Source organism: Gouania willdenowi, chromosome 6 (genome assembly GCF_900634775.1).
Source record: "Gouania willdenowi chromosome 6, fGouWil2.1, whole genome shotgun sequence".
Lineage (NCBI taxonomy): Eukaryota > Metazoa > Chordata > Actinopteri > Blenniiformes > Gobiesocidae > Gouania > Gouania willdenowi.
This window is the reverse complement of record NC_041049.1, coordinates 70,870,810-70,884,032: the sequence shown is the minus strand read 5'-3', so window position 1 is coordinate 70,884,032 and position 13,223 is coordinate 70,870,810.

Below are 13,223 nucleotides of genomic sequence, written 5' to 3'. Positions count from 1 at the left end.
ACGAGATTAAAACTAGATCACAAACAAAACAACTGTTAAAAAATCTATGAGGAATAGAAACTTGAATCCTTGAATTATGAGGCTGAAATAAACTCAACACACCACAGAACACTGTAAAACAAACCCAAATCCCACCTTTAGAATTCATATTATGACACACCATGTCATTATGTAATGACAAAAATAATACTGCATGGTTTCTACAACTATCTACGTATTTTTATTTTACAAAAAAGCTATACATCAATAAAGTTCAGTCTTGACCCACAAGCTTAAACTATGCTTACTGTTGATTAGCATGAGGTTTATGGAATGTAATGCAAATCCAGGCTCTTAGATGTAAGTCTTTAATCGTAAGTATTGATCCCCACGCATACTCAAACTGAGGACGTCCTGATAGGATCAACAATGTTGAATTTTGGCAGATTAATTTGATATTTTTTATTAGATCAGCTCAAAGTAAATTCACATGATTGGCCTTATTTAGCTACTGTCAACTGATCAGTGAGCTGACGGACATAGACAGTCACAGTGGAGTCAGCGTATTTATTCCAGTCTAATAATGCCTCCACTACCCTCTCTGCAGCATCAGCTGATGAGGAAATAACATAAAAGCGTGAAAGCTAGTTAGTTGGTATAGTAACACACAGAGGTCTCCTTCAATAACAGTCCTTTATACCTCCACCATGAACACAACTTTATTTTGGCGACAGCGTTGGATACAGAGCAGAGGATGAAAAGAGAGCAATAACAGAGAATTTTGATTATAAAATGTCAACTGTTTACAAATCTTACAGAGGAGAGCAACTTACTTACGTACTATATATATTATATTATATTATTACAACAGAGATTCTCAACTTGTGGGTATAGCCTAAACAATGTTTTTTTTAAGGATGTTACAATAGAAATGGCTAAAGTTTAGAAATACAACACCAGTTAAATTGAATTGAATTGAATACCAGACATATGTGTAAAATATGGCTTAAATATTTGTTAATACGTTGATTGTGGGAATGCAGTCAAATAAAAACTTTTTGAGGTAAGAAATGTCATTGAAAAGATTATTCCAAAACAAATTACGTTGGATTCCAAATTATTATTCCTTGTATTATTTTAACCTTTAAACACCATTAATTTGTACATTTATCTAGGATTTACAAGGCTAAGAGCAAAGTTAGGGTAACCGGATACGCTGCATATACGCCGCTGCAGCAAACAGACACTCTCACTCCTCAGATAGAGATTTCCTTCTTCCTACAGATTATGTTGTAAATACTGTAAAGATTACAAGGAGGTCCCTAAACTGGGTTTCTAACCCTTGAATCTTTGAGGAAGAGAATGGACTCAGACTTTTTAAAAAGAATCAACCATAGTTTTGTGTTTTTAGGAATCAAGGGAAAGGGCAAAGGTATTTTTAAAGTATCCCTCTTTGAATGTATATGTGTATTTCACATGTCACTGGTTGTCAGAACAGAGGCACTGTTGATTTAGCGTAATCTATTTATGTGTTTAAACCTGTACAGGTTGGATCAGAGAGCGAGGGACCATTCAACAAATTGATGATGTGACTCATATCCACTTGTCTGTCATTTAGGGATTACTGGTTGTCTAAACAGTTTTTGCACTGTTAAAACATATAAACCAGAGCATCACCCACAGCAGGGCTAGACATGAATATTTGAAGTGACAGGCAGAAATGTAAAGGAGAAATAATGGGTACAAATCATGCTTCAGCATATTGTTGTTGTTTTTTATTACTTCACGAGTTGTTAACTGTATCCAAACCAAAAAATGAAATGTTATTTTACAGGTTTATGTCCCAATTAATTCAGAACTCAGCAATAGATTTTGCAGCTTGCAATAGTTTTATAATACTCTTTTTTCATAAAACTCATGATCACTCATTTATGGACTGTCAAACCTGCTTCCCAAGACCGTACATCACATGTTTCTATGTCAGCTAGGTCTCTATAAATGTCATGATGCAATAATCTTAGCACCCCCTCACCCCACACAGCAAAAATTAAGGTAAGACATCTGATGTTTTTATATGTAAATGGGGAGTTATATGTTATTATGTTGTTGCATTTTTCACTTTTCAATGTTGTATTTCATTTTACATTTTCTGTAATTTGTACAATGAGCAGGGGTCACAGAAATGTAATTATCTGATCCGAGGGCCACATTATCAACATTCATGTCAGAATTTAGAAGAATTACAAGCTTGAAAAAACACATTTCGTGTGTTTTTTAATTCATTTTGTAGATTTTTTTCATCAAAATGGAAAATGTTTTCAAGCCATTGTGTGTTTTTGAAAGTGTCTTTGAAGTCCTTTTGTATATGTTGTTATTGTAGTCATTTTGTGTGTTTAAGTGGTTGTTTAGTGTGTCTTTGTTCTCATTTTGTATGTTTTATGAATAATGTTTTGTATTGTTTTTTTTTTTTAATATTTTTGTGTTTTTGTTGTGTCTTTTTTTGTACTTTTGTTGACATTTTGTGCATCTTGCTGTTGTTTTCCCTGTTTCTGTGTATTATTTGTTCTTCGTATAACTTCCAACTTCATGAATTACAATTTTGTTTTGGGGCCGTACAAAATTAGACCTCAAGTTGCTTATGTCTTTTTTAGAGTGACAATTGAACATTCTCTTGAGGGACTGCATATGAAAAATAGCCTTCTGGCTAAATCTGTTATATTTTCTGTATTGATATTAATGTACACTGTCCCTGTTAAATAAACCAAAAAATAAATCACGTGAAAACAAGACTATAATGCCAGTGACGAGGGAGTTGCAATTTTTTTGGTGGTTGATTTTGGCAATTTCATGAAGGTTATAGTGACCAGAAGTCCTGATTCACTCGGGACAGTCAGAGTTAAGTTTGAATATGTTGTATGATTGTCAGGTTTTTATTGCAGAGATGCAGGTTTTGCAGATGATGTGAATGTGGGGAGCAGTTAACAGATGAAGAGTGAGGGACCAAGGATGGAGCCCTGGGGGAGCCCCTTCATGACAGAAAAGGGGAGAAGAACTGATGTCAGTTGGAGAGGTATGATGGGAACAAACCAAGAGCGGCGCCCTCAACACCAGGCTGGCGTATCCTTTGAAGGAGAATGGAATGTAAAGGTTGACCATGTCAAAGGGCATGTTGAGATCAAGGAGCAGTATGATGCACAGGGCACCAGAGTCCGCCTGCAGAGGTGAGAAGGTCGTTGGTGACTCTGACAAGGGCAATAAACTACTGTGAACAGGACACGACTCTGCTGCAAAGTCTAAACAAAGATAAAGTCACATTCACACACCCATTCACTCCCATGAGCTGTTCAAAGACTGCAATTAACCCAACATGAATGTATTTTGACAAAGGGTGGAAATCAGAGTACCAGGAAGACAAAGTGTTTTTTTGACGAAAGGTTTTCCAGTCCATGGTGTATTAAGTGTTCAATTGATTGATGGTAAGATTGAGCAACGCAACACACTGTTTCTTAGACAATGATGGTTTATTATTTATTTAAAAAATGTCCTGAAACTGACCTTTCACGCTATTACTGCATCATTACAATAGCTGCTTGTTTTTTTTTATCCTGTGAAATGGAGTTGGAAGTCACTCTTAATGCCTTATTCAAGCTGAAAAACCTAATAACTAGGATAACAAATAACTTTCAGAACTGTACAATAACCAGCTATCAAATAAGGAAAAATTTCTGACACCACTCACCCTCTGCACTCAGAATTTCATCTCATACCCTGTGGTTCACGCCTCAGACATTAGTCAAAACAGTCACACTTTATTCTAAGTTTTATACATAAGTCTGACATTAGCAGGAATATGGTGCATGAAGACTGTCATTAAATGTTGTTCGCTAAATTATGACACCTTTGGAGCTATGTTGGGTTAGGTCAGGGGTCTGCAACCTTTACTCTCAAAGGAACCATTGAACCTCATCTCACCTGGATTCAAGTCCTCCCGGAGCCAAAGAAATACCTTCTCAATGAAGACAATACAGTGTATTACATTATATACAGTTAAAATTATGTAGAATAATGTTTGATTTCATTTGATTTATATTGATCCTGTAAATGGCCACTTAAAAACAGTTTAAAATAAATTGACATCAAGAAATAAAACAGTATCTTGCATCTTCAAATTCTTATACATCTTAGTTTACATGAACTCAATGTTATACAAATTATATATATTATTTAGTTAATGTATTTTAAAGGCTACATAAAGTAACTTGAATTTGATAACGCATGATCATGTGGTCAAAACATGCTAATTACTTATTACTTGCCACACATAAAGCATGGATATTTAACCTGCACATTGGCAGTTATAAGAATCTGTCCCTATACAATTAAAATCTCTATTTTCTTCCAGAATAGTGTTTTTGTTGGTTTAGTTATCTTAGCAGGGATTTAAAACTTAAGGTTAGCCACAGGTGCAGGAAAGTTGATGGAGGTGAAGTAGGAAGGTAGCTGAGTCACTGCACAACATGATTTATTTTTAGGTTAACAACTTGTTATACCTTGATTTTATTTGTCATTAATCATTATTAGCTTTTGTAAAAAAGAAAAAGTCTTTATTTCAATAGTTTTTTTTTTAAAGCTATAGGGAGCCATTGCATAAGAGTCAAAGAGCCACATTAGGCCCCTGGGTTAGGTGGAGGGATCTAGTGAGGTTAGATAGGTTTAGGGTAACAAACAACACTTAGTGACAGTCTTCATGCCACTTTATTCATGCTAGGTGTCACAGTCTTTAATTGAGTTCCTATTTTTGGTGTGTTTACATTTTGGGATCTCAGTGTCTGATGAAGACAGTATGACCTAGGCAGCATTATTGAGAGTTCACAGTGACATTCTTCTCTGATATCTGGTAGGCCCGCCTAGCACACAATGACAGTCGGTGATCCTCTCTGACCCTGAAAACAGGAGCGATCAGGTCATAAAATGGATGGATGGAACTTGTAGAACTGATTTTTGGATGTGCCCCCTCCCTCTGTTGAGCTTCTCGGTGCAACCACAATGGATGGCTCTCATATCTGCACGGGTCACGAAAGACATTGTTGGTATAAAATATTCAGTGCTTAAAGCACCGCCTCTGGCGGTCATTTGAGATTCATAGAACCATAGTTACATTTGTAACTCTTAATTTCTACAGTTAGGTGTTGTTTCTTTGGCTCACCAACAATACAACACATGTAAAGTCATCCTTCTGTGCACGATAGCAAAGATATCTTTAGTCTTATCTTTGTCTGGCTTTGTCATGAATGTATTTTTATTTTATTTTTAGGTCATATAATGCTATTATGAATAAATACACATCCAGCCTGGTATAACCAATGTTTTTTTGTACAATATATGTTCCACAAAGGAAGCAGAAAAGAAGAAGCAGCATCAGTGGACAGTGAGTTCAGCTACATGAAATATACAATTAATATTTATTGGACTCTCTAGTAAAGTTTTATTACTCAACTTCCCTACGAGGCTTAAGGGATTTGTGGGTTTATGCAAGCAATATGTGACCCATTCCTCATTGCACTACATATGAAGGGTTTTACATAATCCTGAGGATAATTAGGGGTAAAGTTCAGATTTATTTTATCCAATTTTTTGTCCAAATCAGGCACGGGCAACTGGTGGCATAAAAAAAACAGCAGAAACACACAAAACTCCTCCAAAAAAAGCATACGGAATTACAAAAAATTACACAAAAGCATGACAAAAATATTACAAACACAAAAAGAAAGAAAAGTATACAAAATGACCACAAAAGGACTCAAACAAAAAAAAAAAAAAAATACAGAATGACCAAAAATGGAATAACTCCAAAAATACATAAAAAGAACTAAAAAAAGAGAAACACACAGCATGTCAGCAAAAATAAATATCCCAAAATGACAAAGAATAACTCCTATATTAATGCTCAGATTACGGTTTAATCTAAATGCTTCATAAATGTTGATATTGTTGCCCTTTGATCAGACAATCACATGTTGGTGGCCTCCACTGTTAAAAGTTGTCAAAATGTTTTTTCCAGGTGTTTCTGTGGCTTTATTCTAATAAGTGCCACTACATTGTTAGCAGAGACAGAGACAGTATGCTAATTTGTCATTTGGCTTAACATTTTAACTGGGAGTAATCCAAACCCAGATTGTCATTGATCTGGAAGAACAATTACAAAACACCAGGGGTGGAAAGAGTACAGAAAAATAAATCTACTTAAGTACAAGTACTGCTACTTTGATGAAATTTTACTTAAGTAGAAGTAAAGTTACTGGTGTCAAAATCTACTTAAAATGTACTCAGAGTAAAAGTTATTTAGTTACTTTTTATGGGGGGGGGCATCTCTCCCATGTAATAGAAAAGTACAAAAAGTTGTATAATGATCAAACTAGGTTCTTTTTTTTCATTTCAAAATAACATGCATGAGAACAAGACATGGTGTGACTAACCTGGATAAACAAAATAAATGTCAATTCGATGAGGTAAGTGCTTGTGTCTTATATAAAGTCTATAAAACATTCTACGTGGAATGTCAAAAACTGTTTATGCATCTATGTATTTACAACAAACTGTCTAATGAACTGATTACATTGATTATGCATAATTTGTGCATAAACATCAAAGAAAACATGCAAAATTAAGCAGAAAATGAAATTATGAGGTAATAGCGCTTGAGTCAGTGCAGATATTTTCAACTAACAGAACCATTCTTCAGGGGCCTCATTTATAAGCAACATTTGTGATTTATAATGAAAAAAAAAAAACCTGGCAAGATAATGTTTCCACCTCCACAGCAGCTCTGACCCTGCCGTACGCACAAAATCATGAGAAACAGGAAACGGAGCCCCCAGCCTGCACTCACCAGTAAACACCTGGGTACTGATGAAAAATATGGTTTTACTTGAAATTAAAAATTGTAATTTATGTAATGAAAACCGGCGTGGGACGAGCGTGCGGGACTTATTTTACTCTGCAACGCAATCTATTTCCAATGTCACAGAGTAGTGCTACTTGAAACAAAATTGAATAAAAGTAAAAATTACAGATTTTAGAAAGTACTCAAAAAAGTTACAGTACTTACAGTAATGAGAGTAAATGTAATTTGTTACTTTCCACCCCTGCACAACACCCATGATTAACGTGTGTCCTAGTCTATGAAAGCTAACGTGTAGTAACAGAGTTCTGTTGTGGGATACATCCTGTTTTTAGAAGTTCACAGAAACTAATACATATTGATGAGGCTGTCAATCATGCAGGTCACAGGGTTTACCAAACATTGTGAATTAATTCAGTGACACTTGCACTGCTTAGATTTATTTTAATATGACCTCTTGGTGCATTTAAACTTGGGTTAAAATAACACAAGTTGGCACCTCTGCCCTGGTTTTTGGTTCCTGATTTTAGTTTAAAATCAACATATAAATGAATATTATGTGTATTTTAAGGCTAAACTTTGAGATAAATGACTCTGGTACATGTCTTACAATTAGTAACAAAGTTATTTTTTATTCAACTTTATGTTCTAAAATACATTACGTATGGCATATTTAATTCATTTTATCCAAAGTTGATAACATCCATCCATTTTGCCACAATAGCAGGCTTTTTCTTTCACCTCAACAAGCGGTGCCCCAAGTGCAGATATTTATGACACCAACAATAGGATTATCTCTTAAAATTAGCTGTCTGATGAAATGTGCTAAATGGGTGAATGATGATCGACTTCCTGCAGGAACTTGTTACAACAGCGTTCAATAGTTGTCCATAATGGAGCTGTTTTAATTTTTTTCAAGTTGACACCCCACTGATCAGGGTGTCCAGACTTCCCATATGTCAATCATATGGACATTTGTGGAATGTGCATCAACATAAGAATCCGACACATGACGGCCCGTCCTAACATCAACCAAGGATCTGCGTGAAAAAAGCTTTGGTATCTGATACCCTAGAACTTTTTAGTCAATGCATCCTCAACCATCTACTCATGGTTAAGTTTGTGGTTTCAGTAGTGAATGATCAGTAATCCTACAAGGGAATTAAAATGAGATTGTTTATCTAAAAAGATGTCTTTAAACTGTTTCCAGTTAGTACATAGTAGTGAATAAACTACTTCCCTGTGTAGGTTACTAATTTCTAATATCTTAACCATGAGAGGAATAAAACCACCTACTTTAATATATAATATGATTGCTGTCAAGTTATCATAATTGTTTTTTGTTAATAAAGTGATGAATTGATATGAATTTATTTCTAACCGATAATAACTAAAAAAAAACAGAAAACCGATAATTTTACAATTATAATCATAATAATAATATATTTAATTTACACGGCGTTTTTCAAAACACTCAGACATTCTACGAGTTAAAATAGAAACACAGACAAGAAAAATAATAATATACAGATACAAAACATAATAATGACAAAAGAGAATAAAGTCTAAGTCTGGGGACAAGGATGACTGACGTGTTCACGCTCCATGTACTTAAAGAAGAATACATAAAAGAAGACATATATTGTCATGACATTGCATCTTCATCATAAGGAAAACTGAAAGTTAAAAGGTAAAAACTTATTTGACCTTAACTTCATATAGGCAAAGTTTCCTCCTCTCTTTTCAAATCCCTCTCTGAACCCCCATGGAGGTTTTATCATCCAGGAGGGTCTTCCTTTTTAATTAAACTCAGACAATTTCATTCATTAGTAAAATATACCCGAACAGCCCAGACAAGATGTGAAAAGCGTACATGTCTAGGTAAAATCTGACGTACGGTCAACCTACGACTGCAACATAGCTCGCTGTAGTTTGAAGCCCCTTAGAAAAAAACATATCCAGTAGGATCTTATTATCATATCAGTCATTTTGAAAAACACAAGGACCAACCAATACATAGTGAAACTCGTTTCCACACTTCTTTGTGGTTATTGGGATGCCGTCATTCAAAAAGAAAATAAAAAATCACATGGATATACGCACAGTTTTTGTCAGGTAGTGTTCATTGACAACATCCTATATTTCTATACGTTTTCTATGCAAAAGTTACTTTACAGATCTCAAACTTTGGCTTGATTTACACGTTTTTCTTCATGAATCTTTAAATACAACAAGCACACACTTCACAGAGCATGTAGTTTTTATAATAATAGGTGATGAAGTTGACAAAAAGCACTCAACAAAATATTAATCCCACAAATCCAGTTCTTCTTCTTCTCCCTAAAGGCAAGATTAGGGGCCCAGACCAAAAAGTTACAATTCTGAAGATGGCACTGATGCATTGAAGGCATTTGGACTCAAGGCCAAACAGAAAGTGAGTTTTTCTCCAAACAAGAAGCTGCGTTTATTCCCAATTTGGCTTTGACACACAAGTGCATTCACAATTTTGTTTTATATTGTTTATATTGAATAATGCTAACTCTTTCTAGATAAACTCAATGAAAATTAAAATAAAACATTGCTTGTCTTTCAATGTGAGTTACTTTAAGTTAGTTACCATTTGTGTTGTGTTCAAAACCACACTACCCGAGACCAGAATGCACCGAGAACAAGACAATACCAAGACTTCCGGGAGCCGAGACTGAGTCATGACCATAAACATTTTTTTTTTCCAATTTAAAAAAATATATAAATAAATACAATTATGACAAGGTTTGACAGGTAAATAACATTCTCTCTTTAATTTCAGTTTATTTCAAATACATTTGACGGACAAAAAAGGTGCCTGCAAAAAATTAACTAAAATATTAAAACTACTACTGCTACTGATAAACTCACAATTATTCTACATATTTGAAAACAAGATTTTTATAATTTTTTAGTTTGAAAAAGCCTTTACACAGGTTATTTTTATTAATTCACTTAGTTGATATAGTTTAATTTGGTTACTGTAATGTAACTAGGATATTCAATTAACAAAGGTTTCCAACTGTAACTGTAAAAGTGAAACTTTCTGAAATAAAACTACAAACAAGTTGTCATCAGTGTAAAAAACATAGAGCTACAGGTAGATGTGAAACTTAATAAAACAAACTCAAACCCTGGAACAGTCATGTGACAAATCAATCAATAGTTCTTGTTGAGAATTATTATTATTATTCTGGATACAGTGGAAACAGAAACAACAAAAATAATTATATTGTGAACCTGTTTATATTGTAGGGAACATATTATATACATAAATGTAACTGGAGTCTAAAGACACAAAAAACACCACTTTAAAAAGAAAATAGACTAATATAAGACCTCTTTACAGTTATTTGACTCATTCTAGTCGAGTGCGACTTGCGGCGCTGACGCGCTGGTGACGACATAATCCAAGATGGCGGCGGCCCGGACAACAGCCGACACTATGTAATAAAAGCCTTAAAAGACATATAATGAAAAGAGTGGATGGACAGAGACATAAACATGCAGACTTTCACACGGACACACACGGACTTATTAAACACACACGGACCTCGGTACATATCTGTCAAGTTTTTAATTTGAAAATAAGGGAAATTTTCTGGCGCCCACAACGAGCCGTCCCACCCCCCAACCAAGCTCCAGTATCCCTTATATTTTAAAATAGATGTACAATAAATCTAAAATACCCACTTACTAAATACAATAATGTGATTAGAATCTGGTAGGTCGACCTTTATTAACATTAAAATGCTGTGAACATTCCTACTAGGGCTGGTGATATGAACCAAAACTCATATCTCAATATATTTTCTCAAAATGGTGAAAAATGATATAAATCTAGATAATTTTATTAAATAAAGTCTGACCAGAAAAACAATTCTGGATTAAATTTGCTGATGCTAAACGCCACACAGGAACATTTATTACCAAACAGCTGATCAATATGTGACACTCATTAATCATCAAACTGAGCTTTACATGTTGTTCTGAGAAGTAAAAGCAGCGACTCCTAAAACTAGTATTTTGATACATAATAAGCTATAGTATATATATGAAACATTATAGTTTTCTATATCGCCAAAATAGAAAACTCAATACATCTTGAATCTCGATATATCGCCCAGCCCTAATTCCTAAATTATAAAACAGCCTAAATAAAAACATAAATGTGTATATGAAGCACACGTGTTTATTTAATATACTTACAGTTTATATACAAATCAACACGTTGCATATTTATCATAAATTTCACATTTTTTATCTTTAAGTTAGACATTAACATTTTATTTTATTATATATTTTATTATAATTTCTCATGCTCACTCATGTGGTTCTCTGGTATTCACTAATGACTTATTAAACACATTTATTACAGACTTTACATTATTTAACACTTTATAAACAGTGTATATTTGTGGAGCTTGTGATTGGATGATTTTTCATGGTGACTTACGTGGTTCCTTCCTCTGTGGTAGACGTTAAAATATCAGTTATTAATCTAACAGAACGTGTTACTGTGTCACATCCTGATGGTCTTTAGGAAGATAAACTCTGTCACATTTCACAACGTATTTACACCAGATCTTTGTTTTTTTCGCCGGAACATCTTCATTCATCTCTGTTCTGAGTTGTTTCTGGGTTTGTTGCCGCTGTCAGCACTAATCTCACGAGAACTGCCACTCAAGTCAGACCATTTCAGGTGACAGTTCTCGCGAGGCAAGTGACGGCGTTCAGTTTAGTGAGGCATCTTTTATTTATTACATTAAAATACGGGATATTTACGGGAAAATACTAATCCGGGAAGATGGTGGGAAAGAGGGGTAAAATACGGGAGTTTCCCGGCCAAAACGGGATACTTGACAGGTATGCCTCGGTAAACAGTACAGGTTCCACCGGCCGGCAGGCAGGCACTAGGACCCAGAGGCGGAGTATATGTGTCCCCATACTGCTGCACAGGCTGTAATATCACCAGTTTATCATTTTACCAGTTATTAGAGCTACTGTCTTTACCAGGGAGATCATATTTATTCCTGGTGATTGTTTTCTGGAGTTTTACTGGGATTCTTACCGGTGATTAGTTCATATCTCCCTCGTGCTCCGCGGTCAAAACTGACACCGTAGACACACACACACCGTAGCCAGACACACACACACGCACGCACGCACACACGCACACACACACACACACACACGTCACTCAGTCACATTAAGGAAGGTTGTGGTCATTATACGGGGTGGATTAAAGAATGAATAAAATATTGTTTTATCCCGTTCTTCTCAGTGTTATATCACATTATAAAAAAGGTTAAAAATAGCAGGAATTAGTGCTGGTCTCGAACGGTCTTGAGAGAAAATCCCGAGTCCAAGACAGGACCGAGTCAAAATGCTTCAGAGTCCGAGACGAGACCGAGACCTTTAAAATTTGGTCTCGAGACCAAGACCGGTCTCGACTACTACAACACTAGTTACCGTACAGTAACTCATTGTAGAACAGTGCGAGGTGTCCCCTGCCTTCCAAAGGTAAGAGAAATTATTTTCCATGCTCAATAAAAGATGTTCATGTTCATGCACTTGAAATGAAAAATCTTTCATTTCTACAATATGACCTGATCATTTCGTATCCGAGTTGTAAAAAAAACATTTGCAACATTTATTCTGCAAACTAATGACGAGAAGACTTGGGTGCTCAGTGAAACACGCTGGTATTACTCATTAGTCTTTCAAGGTCAAAAGAACATTGTGTATCCATCCATTAGCTGTAAAGTCACAAGGCGTGTGTGTGTATGTGTGTGTGTGTGTGTGTGTGTGTGCATGATACCTTGAAACTGTCTTTTTTGGAGTTAGAGTTCAGATTTTAACTGACAACGGCAAACATGAAACAGATACGCCACTAAGGGCAAACAGTTTGACATGTGTCTCACGTGAAAGGTTTCTCTCCTGTCCAGCTCAGTATATGACAGGGAGCAGCGCATCTGCACCAGTTTCCTGCAGGGCAAAGCCAGGTGACCCTATGACATCTTAATAAAGTGGCGTTGGCTCTAGTGTGAGGTGACATGTGAGGGACCATGTTGATCCATTGACATGTTAACTAATACTTATAGCAAAAATGTAATACTGCACAATACCAATAACCTATAATATTACAATTGTTTAACTTTTATGTAAAGGAATTTATTGTTAAAGTTGGGAGGATGCAAGGCCGCAGACCATTGAAGAGGATTCTGATTACTTCTTGATTTAATCATTACATGACAGTCCCATAAATACTGTGTGTAGCAAGGGTATTATTACATTCCAGTTGAGTCAGGACATG